At 30.4% G+C, this 13,236-nt stretch overlaps 1 protein-coding gene across 1 annotated transcript in view; it reads left to right on the top strand.

Moving 5' to 3' along the window:
* Positions 1–666: 666 nt before the first annotated feature.
* The window catches only part of LOC130443380 (GATA-binding factor 6-B-like), a 33,415-nt gene continuing 20,845 nt past the window's right edge, over positions 667–13,236 (top strand). Inside the window, exon 1 of the mRNA XM_056777952.1 lies at positions 667–723. The gene's annotated coding sequence lies outside the window, so the exon portion shown is untranslated. The remainder of the gene's footprint in view (positions 724–13,236) is intronic.

Genomic DNA, 13,236 nt, shown 5'->3' on the forward strand with positions numbered 1-13,236 from the left:
CTATGAATAAAATTCGAAAAGCTGTTTAATAGTAGTTTAATAGTATACAGGATGTCCTATAACTCAACACGAAAAAAAATGAAAAAAAAAAAAAATTCAAAATTATTTCCACTTATCATTAAAAACACATCGATTTCACGTATTTTCCTGTACATCTCAATATACAGGGTGTCCCAATAATTAAAATAAAAATGATTAATTGAAAACTAGACATTCCGACCGGTATTTTCTGGGAAAAAAAAATAATCATAATCCTCATCAAAATACATCCGTAGTATTGATTTAATAAAGTTTTCACATCGCTGTAATATTATACAAGGGGTTTTCAACAATTTTTATTACAACTTTAGTATTACACTGTATTCAAAATTTTTTCCCATTCGCCTCAATAAAATTCTTTCAACTTATTTTTCCTCGGGAAAATTCGATAGAGAATGATATGAAAAAGTTATTATTCAGGTGTACAGGGTGATTCGATTACACCACGAAATAAAACGCGACAATTTATATCACAAATTAGGTTTTTATCGATATCCCCGTATAAATCCAAGTGACAGGTTCACACCTATATCCGTTACAAACAATTCGACAGTAGACGAAACGAACGTACTTCAAATTTCAAGAGGCTGGTGATAGGTGGCCACGTTTTGATCCCCATCTTTCATCATTACAAGATAGAAATTTGCAGCGTGAGTCCGTTTGATATCGTTGTGCCAAATTTGGGTAAGTCGATGATAATGAAACGCGTTTATTGATTTGTCGAATCCGTATCTTGCTCGGAAAGATTATTCGAAAAGGCAGATAATGGAAATAGATAAAATTTCACCTCATTTTATCAACTTATCATAGATACAGGACGAAAATTTCACCACACCCTATAGAAATTTGAAATCAGTAAGATTTTACGTTAGTTTTTCAAATTTCATTTTTTAACTTCTACTTTTTAATTCTAGTTTCAAAACTATCGAATATTTCGAATATTTCATATGTTTTTTTTCTATTTTACACATTATTTTTTTTAATTATTTATTTAGAAAAAAATATGACAACTACGTGTTTTTTTCTTACGTCATTCCATAGACAAATTTCGTACCTAAATTATGGATCATATTCGATTTATTCAAAATTTAATTTGTGGAAATTATACAGGGTTAAAGTGACAGGTAATTTATTCATAATTTATTTTATTAGAATTATACTTTTTTAGTTATTTATTTAGAAAAAAATATGACAGCTACGTGTTTTTTTTTCACGTCATTCCATAGACAAATCTTGTATCTAAATTATGGATCATATTCGATTTATTCAAAATTTAATTTGTGGAAATTATACAGGGTTAAAGTGAGAGATAATTTATTCATAATTTATTTAATTGGAATTATACTTTTTTCAAATTATTTACTTAGAAAAAATATGACAGCTACTTGTTTTTTTCTTACGTCATTCCATAGACAAATCTTGTATCTGAATTATGAATCATATTCCATTTAGTCAAAATTCAATTTAAGAAAATTATACAGGGTTAAAGTGAGAGATAATTTATTCATAATTTATTTAATTGGAATTATAGTTTTTTTAATTATTTATTTAGAAAAAAATATGACAGCTACTTATTTTCTTCTTACATCATTCCACAGACAAATCCTGTACCTAAATTATGGATCATATTCGATTTAGTCAAAATTTAATTTGTGGAAATTATACAGGGTTAAAGTGAGAAGTAATTTATTCATAATTTATTTCATTAAAATTATAGTTTTTTAATTATTTATTTAGAAAAAAATATGACAGCTACGTGTTTTTTCTCACGTCATTCCATAGACAAATCTTGTATCTAAATTATGGATCATATTCGATTTATTCAAAATTTAATTTGTGGAAATTATACAGGGTTAAAGTGAGAGATAATTTATTCATAATTTATTTTATTAGAATTATACTTTTTTACTTATTTATTTAGAAAAAAATATGACAGCTACGTGTTTTTTTCTCACGTCATTCCATAGACAAATCTTGTATCTGAATTATGAATCATATTCCATTTAGTCAAAATTCAATTTAAGAAAATTATACAGGGTTAAAGTGAGAGATAATTTATTCATAATTTATTTAATTGGAATTATAGTTTTTTTAATTATTTATTTAGAAAAAAATATGACAGCTACTTATTTTCTTCTTACATCATTCCACAGACAAATCCTGTACCTAAATTATGGATCATATTCGATTTAGTCAAAATTTAATTTGTGGAAATTATACAGGGTTAAAGTGAGAAGTAATTTATTCATAATTTATTTCATTAAAATTATAGTTTTTTAATTATTTATTTAGAAAAAAATATGACAGCTACGTGTTTTTTCTCACGTCATTCCATAGACAAATCTTGTATCTAAATTATGGATCATATTCGATTTATTCAAAATTTAATTTGTGGAAATTATACAGGGTTAAAGTGAGAGATAATTTATTCATAATTTATTTTATTAGAATTATACTTTTTTACTTATTTATTTAGAAAAAAATATGACAGCTACGTGTTTTTTTCTCACGTCATTCCATAGACAAATCTTGTATCTGAATTATGAATCATATTCCATTTAGTCAAAATTCAATTTAAGAAAATTATACAGGGTTAAAGTGAGAGATAATTTATTCATAATTTATTTAATTGGAATTATAGTTTTTTTAATTATTTATTTAGAAAAAAATATGACAGCTACTTATTTTCTTCTTACATCATTCCACAGACAAATCCTGTACCTAAATTATGGATCATATTCGATTTAGTCAAAATTTAATTTGTGGAAATTATACAGGGTTAAAGTGAGAAGTAATTTATTCATAATTAATTTCATTAAAATTATAGTTTTTTAATTATTTATTTAGAAAAAAATATGACAGCTACGTGTTTTTTCTCACGTCATTCCATAGACAAATCTTGTATCTAAATTATAGATCATATTCGATTTATTCAAAATTTAATTTGTGGAAATTATACAGGGTTAAAGTGAGAGATAATTTATTCATAATTTATTTTATTAGAATTATACTTTTTTACTTATTTATTTAGAAAAAAATATGACAGCTACGTGTTTTTTTCTCACGTCATTCCATAGACAAATCTTGTATCTGAATTATGAATCATATTCCATTTAGTCAAAATTCAATTTAAGAAAATTATACAGGGTTAAAGTGAGAGATAATTTATTCATAATTTATTTAATTGGAATTATAGTTTTTTTAATTATTTATTTAGAAAAAAATATGACAGCTACTTATTTTCTTCTTACATCATTCCACAGACAAATCCTGTACCTAAATTATGGATCATATTCGATTTAGTCAAAATTTAATTTGTGGAAATTATACAGGGTTAAAGTGAGAAGTAATTTATTCATAATTAATTTCATTAAAATTATAGTTTTTTAATTATTTATTTAGAAAAAAATATGACAGCTACGTGTTTTTTCTCACGTCATTCCATAGACAAATCTTGTATCTAAATTATAGATCATATTCGATTTATTCAAAATTTAATTTGTGGAAATTATACAGGGTTAAAGTGAGAGATAATTTATTCATAATTTATTTTATTAGAATTATACTTTTTTAGTTATTTATTTAGAAAAAAATATGACAGCTACGTGTTTTTTTCTTACGTCATTCCATAGACAAATCTTGTATCTGAATTATGAATCATATTCCATTTAGTCAAAATTCAATTTAAGAAAATTATACAGGGTTAAAGTGAGAGATAATTTATTCATAATTTATTTAATTGGAATTATAGTTTTTTTAATTATTTATTTAGAAAAAAATATGACAGCTACTTATTTTCTTCTTACATCATTCCACAGACAAATCCTGTACCTAAATTATGGATCATATTCGATTTAGTCAAAATTTAATTTGTGGAAATTATACAGGGTTAAAGTGAGAAGTAATTTATTCATAATTTATTTCATTAAAATTATAGTTTTTTAATTATTTATTTAGAAAAAAATATGACAGCTACGTGTTTTTTTCTTACGTCATTCCATAGACAAATCTTGTATCTGAATTATGAATCATATTCCATTTAGTCAAAATTCAATTTAAGAAAATTATACAGGGTTAAAGTGAGAGATAATTTATTCATAATTTATTTAATTGGAATTATAGTTTTTTTAATTATTTATTTAGAAAAAAATATGACAGCTACTTATTTTCTTCTTACATCATTCCACAGACAAATCCTGTACCTAAATTATGGATCATATTCGATTTAGTCAAAATTTAATTTGTGGAAATTATACAGGGTTAAAGTGAGAAGTAATTTATTCATAATTTATTTTATTAGAATTATACTTTTTTAGTTATTTATTTAGAAAAAAATATGACAGCTACGTGTTTTTTTCTTACGTCATTCCATAGACAAATCTTGTATCTGAATTATGAATCATATTCCATTTAGTCAAAATTCAATTTAAGAAAATTATACAGGGTTAAAGTGAGAGATAATTTATTCATAATTTATTTAATTGGAATTATAGTTTTTTTAATTATTTATTTAGAAAAAAATATGACAGCTACTTATTTTCTTCTTACATCATTCCACAGACAAATCCTGTACCTAAATTATGGATCATATTCGATTTAGTCAAAATTTAATTTGTGGAAATTATACAGGGTTAAAGTGAGAAGTAATTTATTCATAATTTATTTCATTAAAATTATAGTTTTTTAATTATTTATTTAGAAAAAAATATGACAGCTACGTGTTTTTTCTCACGTCATTCCATAGACAAATCTTGTATCTAAATTATAGATCATATTCGATTTATTCAAAATTTAATTTGTGGAAATTATACAGGGTTAAAGTGAGAGATAATTTATTCATAATTTATTTTATTAGAATTATACATTTTTAGTTATTTATTTAGAAAAAAATATGACAGCTACGTGTTTTTTTCTCACGTCATTCCATAGACAAATCTTGTATCTAAATTATGGATCATATTCGATTTATTCAAAATTTAATTTGTGGCAATTATACAGGGTTAAAGTGAGAGATAATTTATTTAATTGGAATTATACTTTTTTCAAATTATTTACTTAGAAAAAATATGACAGCTACTTGTTTTTTTCTTACGTCATTCCATAGACAAATCTTGTATCTGAATTATGAATCATATTCCATTTAGTCAAAATTCAATTTAAGAAAATTATACAGGGTTAAAGTGAGAGATAATTTATTCGTAATTTATTTAATTGGAATTATAGTTTTTTTAATTATTTATTTAGAAAAAAATATGACAGCTACTTATTTTCTTCTTACATCATTCCACAGACAAATCCTGTACCTAAATTATGGATCATATTCGATTTAGTCAAAATTTAATTTGTGGAAATTATACAGGGTTAAAGTGAGAAGTAATTTATTCATAATTTATTTCATTAAAATTATAGTTTTTTAATTATTTATTTAGAAAAAAATATGACAGCTACGTGTTTTTTCTCACGTCATTCCATAGACAAATCTTGTATCTAAATTATGGATCATATTCGATTTATTCAAAATTTAATTTGTGGAAATTATACAGGGTTAAATTGAGAGATAATTTATTCATAATTTATTTTATTAGAATTATACTTTTTTAGTTATTTATTTAGAAAAAAATATGACAGCTACGTGTTTTTTTCTCACGTCATTCCATAGACAAATCTTGTATCTAAATTATGGATCATATTCGATTTATTCAAAATTTAATTTGTGGAAATTATACAGGGTTAAAGTGAGAGATAATTTATTCATAATTTATTTAATTGGAATTATAGTTTTTTTAATTATTTATTTAGAAAAAAATATGACAGCTACTCATTTTCTTCTTACATCATTCCACAGACAAATCCTGTACCTAAATTATGGATCATATTCGATTTAGTCAAAATTTAATTTGTGGAAATTATACAGGGTTAAAGTGAGAAGTAATTTATTCATAATTTATTTCATTAAAATTATAGTTTTTTAATTATTTATTTAGAAAAATATATGACAGCTACGTGTTTTTTTCTTACGTCATTCCATAGACAAATCTTGTATCTAAATTATGGATCATATTTGATTTCCCCAAAGTATTTTTTCAAGAAATTATACAGTGTGAAAGCAAAAGGAAATATTTTTTACGATATAATTAATCAGAAAAAACAATTCTCCAATAAAATCAGGAAAATAATTATAAAAAACGAAATAAATTGAACACATTCCTTAAAAAAAGTAGATTCAGATACGAGGTATGATCAAAAAATACCTTTCATTAAATTTTTCAGCAACAATTATGCGATCTAAAAGTCCAACCAATTGAAATGGTAAAAAATAGGGTTAAACGCAATACATTGATCGAGCTCATCTTCAAGAACCACGGATAAAGTGATTAATATGGGTGTAACGTTAATTTTTGCCGTTTTTCAACTACTTAAATTGCAAATTCTTTCGTGAACATTCTCCACCAAATCGTAGACAAACTGCTTGGTACTCTGGGGTCAATTTAAGGACAATAAATAGGCTTTTGAGGTAGATCATCACCAAAGAGATCATCTCCAAAGCCATAGAAGCCCTGATGGTGTACAGAATCTTTGCAGGGAGGAATTGGGGTTGGAACCCCAAGATCCTGAGGTAAATGTATATGCGAGATCAATCATTTGGGGTACTAGAACTAGTCTTAATACCAGGACGAACAACCTCTTGACCAACAGCTGCACTAGAAGTGCATCATCACTTTGAATGTTCGTCAAATAAAACCCGCTCCTAACTGACCAAAATGAACAGAAATTCCATTAGGAATCGGAGTGTACGGACCCAGAACCAAACACTCCGAAAGCCTGGGCAGCGCACCAAACATTTCCAGTTCAATCGCGAGAGGAACTATCGCAAACAGGAGATCACCATCTTCTGTGGTATCAGCTGTCGATTCAACAAACACCTGAAGACGCTAGACTTTACCGAGGACGAAACCTCGAAGTACAAAACACCAAGGAACTTCAGAGCACTACACCTGGGTGCGTTTAATACAAAAGACGAAGATCTCTGGCGATTAAAGCCGTTTTACGTTCTAAAAGAAGTGGGATTGATGAATCTGCTGCAGATACTGGATTATCCGATATCTCAGGAAGAAATGGTCATACCAAACAGTCTCTTGGTAACTATGGTAAATTCTGGAACCATCAGACTAGCTAGTGATCAGCGAACTGGTCACTTGTCGCTTCGGTGACCTCTTGAACAGCTTTATCACTTGTTGACTCAATTTTCAGATAGAATCATTGGTTTTCGTCAACGGAGATGTACTCAGAAGGCGTCTCGGTGTGCCCAGCAACTCCCTTCGACTTTCTACGCCATCTAGAACCATCTGGTTGAAGGAATTCGATCGTGGTCGTACTTAACTACAAGATAATTCTCGTGGAGGACCAAAAAACGTGTCGTTAAGAAGATTTTTAGCGTTGGATACCAAGTAATTCGACAAAAACATCAATCGTGGTGTTCCGGAAGACTTGTTAAGCGGGGTAGTGGTCCTAGTCGATTTATTCTCTAGCGAACGTGTGGAAAAATAATAAATAAACGAGTTTGCAACGATAATTAATCGTTTTAAATTGTTAATCAAGTTTTATCTGATATTATCTGCATACAATATCAAAAACTGATAAAAAAATAGTCTCTACGGGGTTGCGATTATAATTGTTGACAAGATAACAAGTTTATTGCATCTGATATAATATCTAACCCGAAATTCTGAAAGGTTAAGGACATGCAGATAATATGATTATAATATTTATTAAAGAATACCACCCTGGAATACTATAAATTCGTATTTGTTTGTTTAATACGTCAACGAGGCGTCCATTTCATTGTTTACTTAGAAGATGGCGTTGTATTCTTATCACACAGGTAAATCGTTTTCGAAAAGGTGTTTCGGAATCATAACCGAGCAGTACTCGAACGCGCGCGTACCATTTCAACATTAAATATCGAATTTAATTATGATTTAAACGTTTTGGTAAGTTTTTTACATCATTTTCAACAAATATCCTTAACAATAAATCGATTACTCAATTTATATCATCGTCATTATCATGTGTATCGTTAATATCGTGTTATAAAGATTTCTCATCGGAAATAATCGTTAATGAAGTAAAAGCGATTTTTATTTACAAAAAAACGGCGTTAGACTCGAAGGGAATCCTTACTTGATCAACCAGATCGAAATCCTGGGGATTCTGTTAGTGATAACGATATGAATAATCTCTACATATTTATCTTATGTTATCGTTAAGATAATTTCACTTTGGGATTCACTAGAAGAGGAAATTCAACTGGATCACCGATCGTTTTCGCTATTAACTTAGTATAAGAGGTAAATAACGATTGATGATGGTTGTAAGGTAAACGAAACGTTCGATCGCGGTTGATACGTCGTCTTTATCATTACTAAGTCGTTAATTGTTTCCATTAGGAAAGAAATGGTCATAAAAAGGTTCAGAATTGCTTTAGATTCATAATTATTACAATATCAGAAGTACCAACTAAATCCCTAGGTTTTTTCAGGTATTGAGAGCCTCATGGTACTTCTGGTAGCTTCCCATAGTAGTACTAGTTCCTTATAGGCTTCGATGAGGTGTTTTGCTTTCTTCACCATCTTTTGAAAGATTTCTAATCCTCTCAAGTTTATAAACGAGCTCAAAATACTATCAGAATCAAATTTCTAACGTTATTTAGTAGTTGGGAGCCTCATGGTACTTCTGGTAGCTTCCCATAGTAGTACTAGTTCCTTATAGGCTTCGATGAGGTGTTTTGCTTTCATCACCATCTTTTGAAAGATTTCTAATCCTCTCAAGTTTATAAACGAGCTCAAAATACTATCAGAATCAAATTTCTAACGTTATTTAGTAGTTGGGAGCCTCATGGTACTTCTGGTAGCTTCCCATAGTAGTACTAGTTCCTTATAGGCTTCGATGAGGTGTTTTGCTTTCATCACCATCTTTTGAAAGATTTCTAATCCTCTCAAGTTTATAAACGAGCTCAAAATACTATCAGAATCAAATTTCTAACGTTATTTAGTAGTTGGGAGCCTCATGGTACTTCTGGTAGCTTCCCATAGTAGTACTAGTTCCTTATAGGCTTCGATGAGGTGTTTTGCTCTCATCACCATCTTTTGAAAGATTTCTAATCCTCTCAAGTTTATAAACGAGCTCAAAATACTATCAGAATCAAATTTCTAACGTCATTTAGTAGTTGGGAGCCTCGTGGTACTTATGGTAGCCTCCTATAGTAGTACTAGTTCCTTATAGGTTTCGATGAGGTGTTTTACTTTCATCACCATCTTTTGAAAGATTTCTAATCCTCTCAAGTTTATAAACGAGCTCAAAATACTATCAAAATCAAATTTCTAACGTTATTTAGTAGTTGGGAGCCTCATGGTACTTCTGGTAGCTTCCCATAGTAGTACTAGTTCCTTATAGGCTTCGATGAGGTGTTTTGCTTTCATCACCATCTTTTGAGAGATTTCTAATCCTCTCAAGTTTATAAACGAGCTCAAAATACTATCAGAATCAAATTTCTAACGTTATTTAGTAGTTGGGAGCCTCATGGTACTTCTGGTAGCTTCCCATAGTAGTACTAGTTCCTTATAGGCTTCGATGAGGTGTTTTGCTCTCATCACCATCTTTTGAAAGATTTCTAATCCTCTCAAGTTTATAAACGAGCTCAAAATACTATCAGAATCAAATTTCTAACGTCATTTAGTAGTTGGGAGCCTCGTGGTACTTATGGTAGCCTCCTATAGTAGTACTAGTTCCTTATAGGTTTCGATGAGGTGTTTTACTTTCATCACCATCTTTTGAAAGATTTCTAATCCTCTCAAGTTTATAAACGAGCTCAAAATACTATCAAAATCAAATTTCTAACGTTATTTAGTAGTTGGGAGCCTCATGGTACTTCTGGTAGCTTCCCATAGTAGTACTAGTTCCTTATAGGCTTCGATGAGGTGTTTTGCTTTCATCACCATCTTTTGAGAGATTTCTAATCCTCTCAAGTTTATAAACGAGCTCAAAATACTATCAGAATCAAATTTCTAACGTTATTTAGTAGTTGGGAGCCTCATGGTACTTCTGGTAGCTTCCCATAGTAGTACTAGTTCCTTATAGGCTTCGATGAGGTGTTTTGCTTTCATCACCATCTTTTGAGAGATTTCTAATCCTCTCAAGTTTATAAACGAGCTCAAAATACTATCAAAATCAAATTTCTAACGTTATTTAGTAGTTGGGACCCTCGTGGTACTTATGGTAGCTTCCCATAGTAGTACTAGTTCCTTATAGGCTTCGATGAGGTGTTTTGCTTTCATCACCATCTTTTGAGAGATTTCTAATCCTCTCAAGTTTATAAACGAGCTCAAAATACTATCAGAATCAAATTTCTAACGTTATTTAGTAGTTGGGAGCCTCGTGGTACTTCTGGTAGCTTCCCATAGTAGTACTAGTTCCTTATAGGCTTCGATGAGGTGTTTTGCTTTCATCACCATCTTTTGAGAGATTTCTAATCCTCTCAAGTTTATAAACGAGCTCAAAATACTATCAGAATCAAATTTCTAACGTTATTTAGTAGTTGGGAGCCTCATGGTACTTCTGGTAGCTTCCCATAGTAGTACTAGTTCCTTATAGGCTTCGATGAGGTGTTTTGCTCTCATCACCATCTTTTGAAAGATTTCTAATCCTCTCAAGTTTATAAACGAGCTCAAAATACTATCAGAATCAAATTTCTAACGTTATTTAGTAGTTGGGAGCCTCGTGGTACTTATGGTAGCCTCCTATAGTAGTACTAGTTCCTTATAGGTTTCGATGAGGTGTTTTACTTTCATCACCATCTTTTGAAAGATTTCTAATCCTCTCAAGTTTATAAACGAGCTCAAAATACTATCAAAATCAAATTTCTAACGTTATTTAGTAGTTGGGAGCCTCATGGTACTTCTGGTAGCTTCCCATAGTAGTACTAGTTCCTTATAGGCTTCGATGAGGTGTTTTGCTTTCATCACCATCTTTTGAGAGATTTCTAATCCTCTCAAGTTTATAAACGAGCTCAAAATACTATCAAAATCAAATTTCTAACGTTATTTAGTAGTTGGGACCCTCGTGGTACTTATGGTAGCTTCCCATAGTAGTACTAGTTCCTTATAGGCTTCGATGAGGTGTTTTGCTTTCATCACCATCTTTTGAGAGATTTCTAATCCTCTCAAGTTTATAAACGAGCTCAAAATACTATCAGAATCAAATTTCTAACGTTATTTAGTAGTTGGGAGCCTCGTGGTACTTCTGGTAGCTTCCCATAGTAGTACTAGTTCCTTATAGGCTTCGATGAGGTGTTTTGCTTTCATCACCATCTTTTGAGAGATTTCTAATCCTCTCAAGTTTATAAACGAGCTCAAAATACTATCAAAATCAAATTTCTAACGTTATTTAGTAGTTGGGACCCTCGTGGTACTTATGGTAGCTTCCCATAGTAGTACTAGTTCCTTATAGGCTTCGATGAGGTGTTTTGCTTTCATCACCATCTTTTGAGAGATTTCTAATCCTCTCAAGTTTATAAACGAGCTCAAAATACTATCAGAATCAAATTTCTAACGTTATTTAGTAGTTGGGAGCCTCGTGGTACTTCTGGTAGCTTCCCATAGTAGTACTAGTTCCTTATAGGCTTCGATGAGGTGTTTTGCTTTCATCACCATCTTTTGAGAGATTTCTAATCCTCTCAAGTTTATAAACGAGCTCAAAATACTATCAGAATCAAATTTCTAACGTTATTTAGTAGTTGGGAGCCTCATGGTACTTCTGGTAGCTTCCCATAGTAGTACTAGTTCCTTATAGGCTTCGATGAGGTGTTTTGCTCTCATCACCATCTTTTGAAAGATTTCTAATCCTCTCAAGTTTATAAACGAGCTCAAAATACTATCAGAATCAAATTTCTAACGTTATTTAGTAGTTGGGAGCCTCATGGTACTTCTGGTAGCTTCCCATAGTTGTACTAGTTCCTTATAGGCTTCGATGAGGTGTTTTGCTCTCATCACCATCTTTTGAAAGATTTCTAATCCTCTCAAGTTTATAAACGAGCTCAAAATACTATCAGAATCAAATTTCTAACGTTATTTAGTAGTTGGGAGCCTCGTGGTACTTATGGTAGCCTCCTATAGTAGTACTAGTTCCTTATAGGTTTCGATGAGGTGTTTTACTTTCATCACCATCTTTTGAAAGATTTCTAATCCTCTCAAGTTTATAAACGAGCTCAAAATACTATCAAAATCAAATTTCTAACGTTATTTAGTAGTTGGGAGCCTCATGGTACTTCTGGTAGCTTCCCATAGTAGTACTAGTTCCTTATAGGCTTCGATGAGGTGTTTTGCTTTCATCACCATCTTTTGAGAGATTTCTAATCCTCTCAAGTTTATAAACGAGCTCAAAATACTATCAGAATCAAATTTCTAACGTTATTTAGTAGTTGGGAGCCTCGTGGTACTTATGGTAGCCTCCTATAGTAGTACTAGTTCCTTATAGGCTTCGATGAGGTGTTTTGCTTTCACCACCATCTTTTGAAAGATTTCTAATCCTCTCAAGTTTATAAACGAGCTCAAAATACTATCAGAATCAAATTTCTAACGTTATTTAGTAGTTGGGAGCCTCATGGTACTTCTGGTAACTTCCCATAGTAGTACTAGTTCCTTATAGGCTTCGATGAGGTGTTTTGCTCTTATCACCATCTTTTGAAAGATTTCTAATCCTCTCAAGTTTATAAACGAGCTCAAAATACTATCAGAATCAAATTTCTAACATTATTTAGTAGTTGGGAGCCTCATGGTACTTCTGGTAGCCTCCTATAGTAGTATTAGTTCCTTATAGGTTTCGATGAGGTGTTTTGCTCTCATCACCATCTTTTGAAAGATTTCTAATCCTCTCAAGTTTATAAACGAGCTCAAAATACTATCAGAATCAAATTTCTAACATTATTTAGTAGTTGGGAGCCTCATGGTACTTCTGGTAGCCTCCTATAGTAGTATTAGTTCCTTATAGGTTTCGATGAGGTGTTTTGCTCTCATCACCATCTTTTGAAAGATTTCTAATCCTCTCAAGTTTATAAACGAGCTCAAAATACTATCAGAATCAAATTTCTAACATTATTTAGTAGTTGGGAGCCTCGTGGTACTTCTGGTAGCTTCCCATAGT

Source organism: Diorhabda sublineata, chromosome 4 (genome assembly GCF_026230105.1).
Source record: "Diorhabda sublineata isolate icDioSubl1.1 chromosome 4, icDioSubl1.1, whole genome shotgun sequence".
Classification (NCBI taxonomy): Eukaryota; Metazoa; Arthropoda; class Insecta; order Coleoptera; family Chrysomelidae; genus Diorhabda; species Diorhabda sublineata.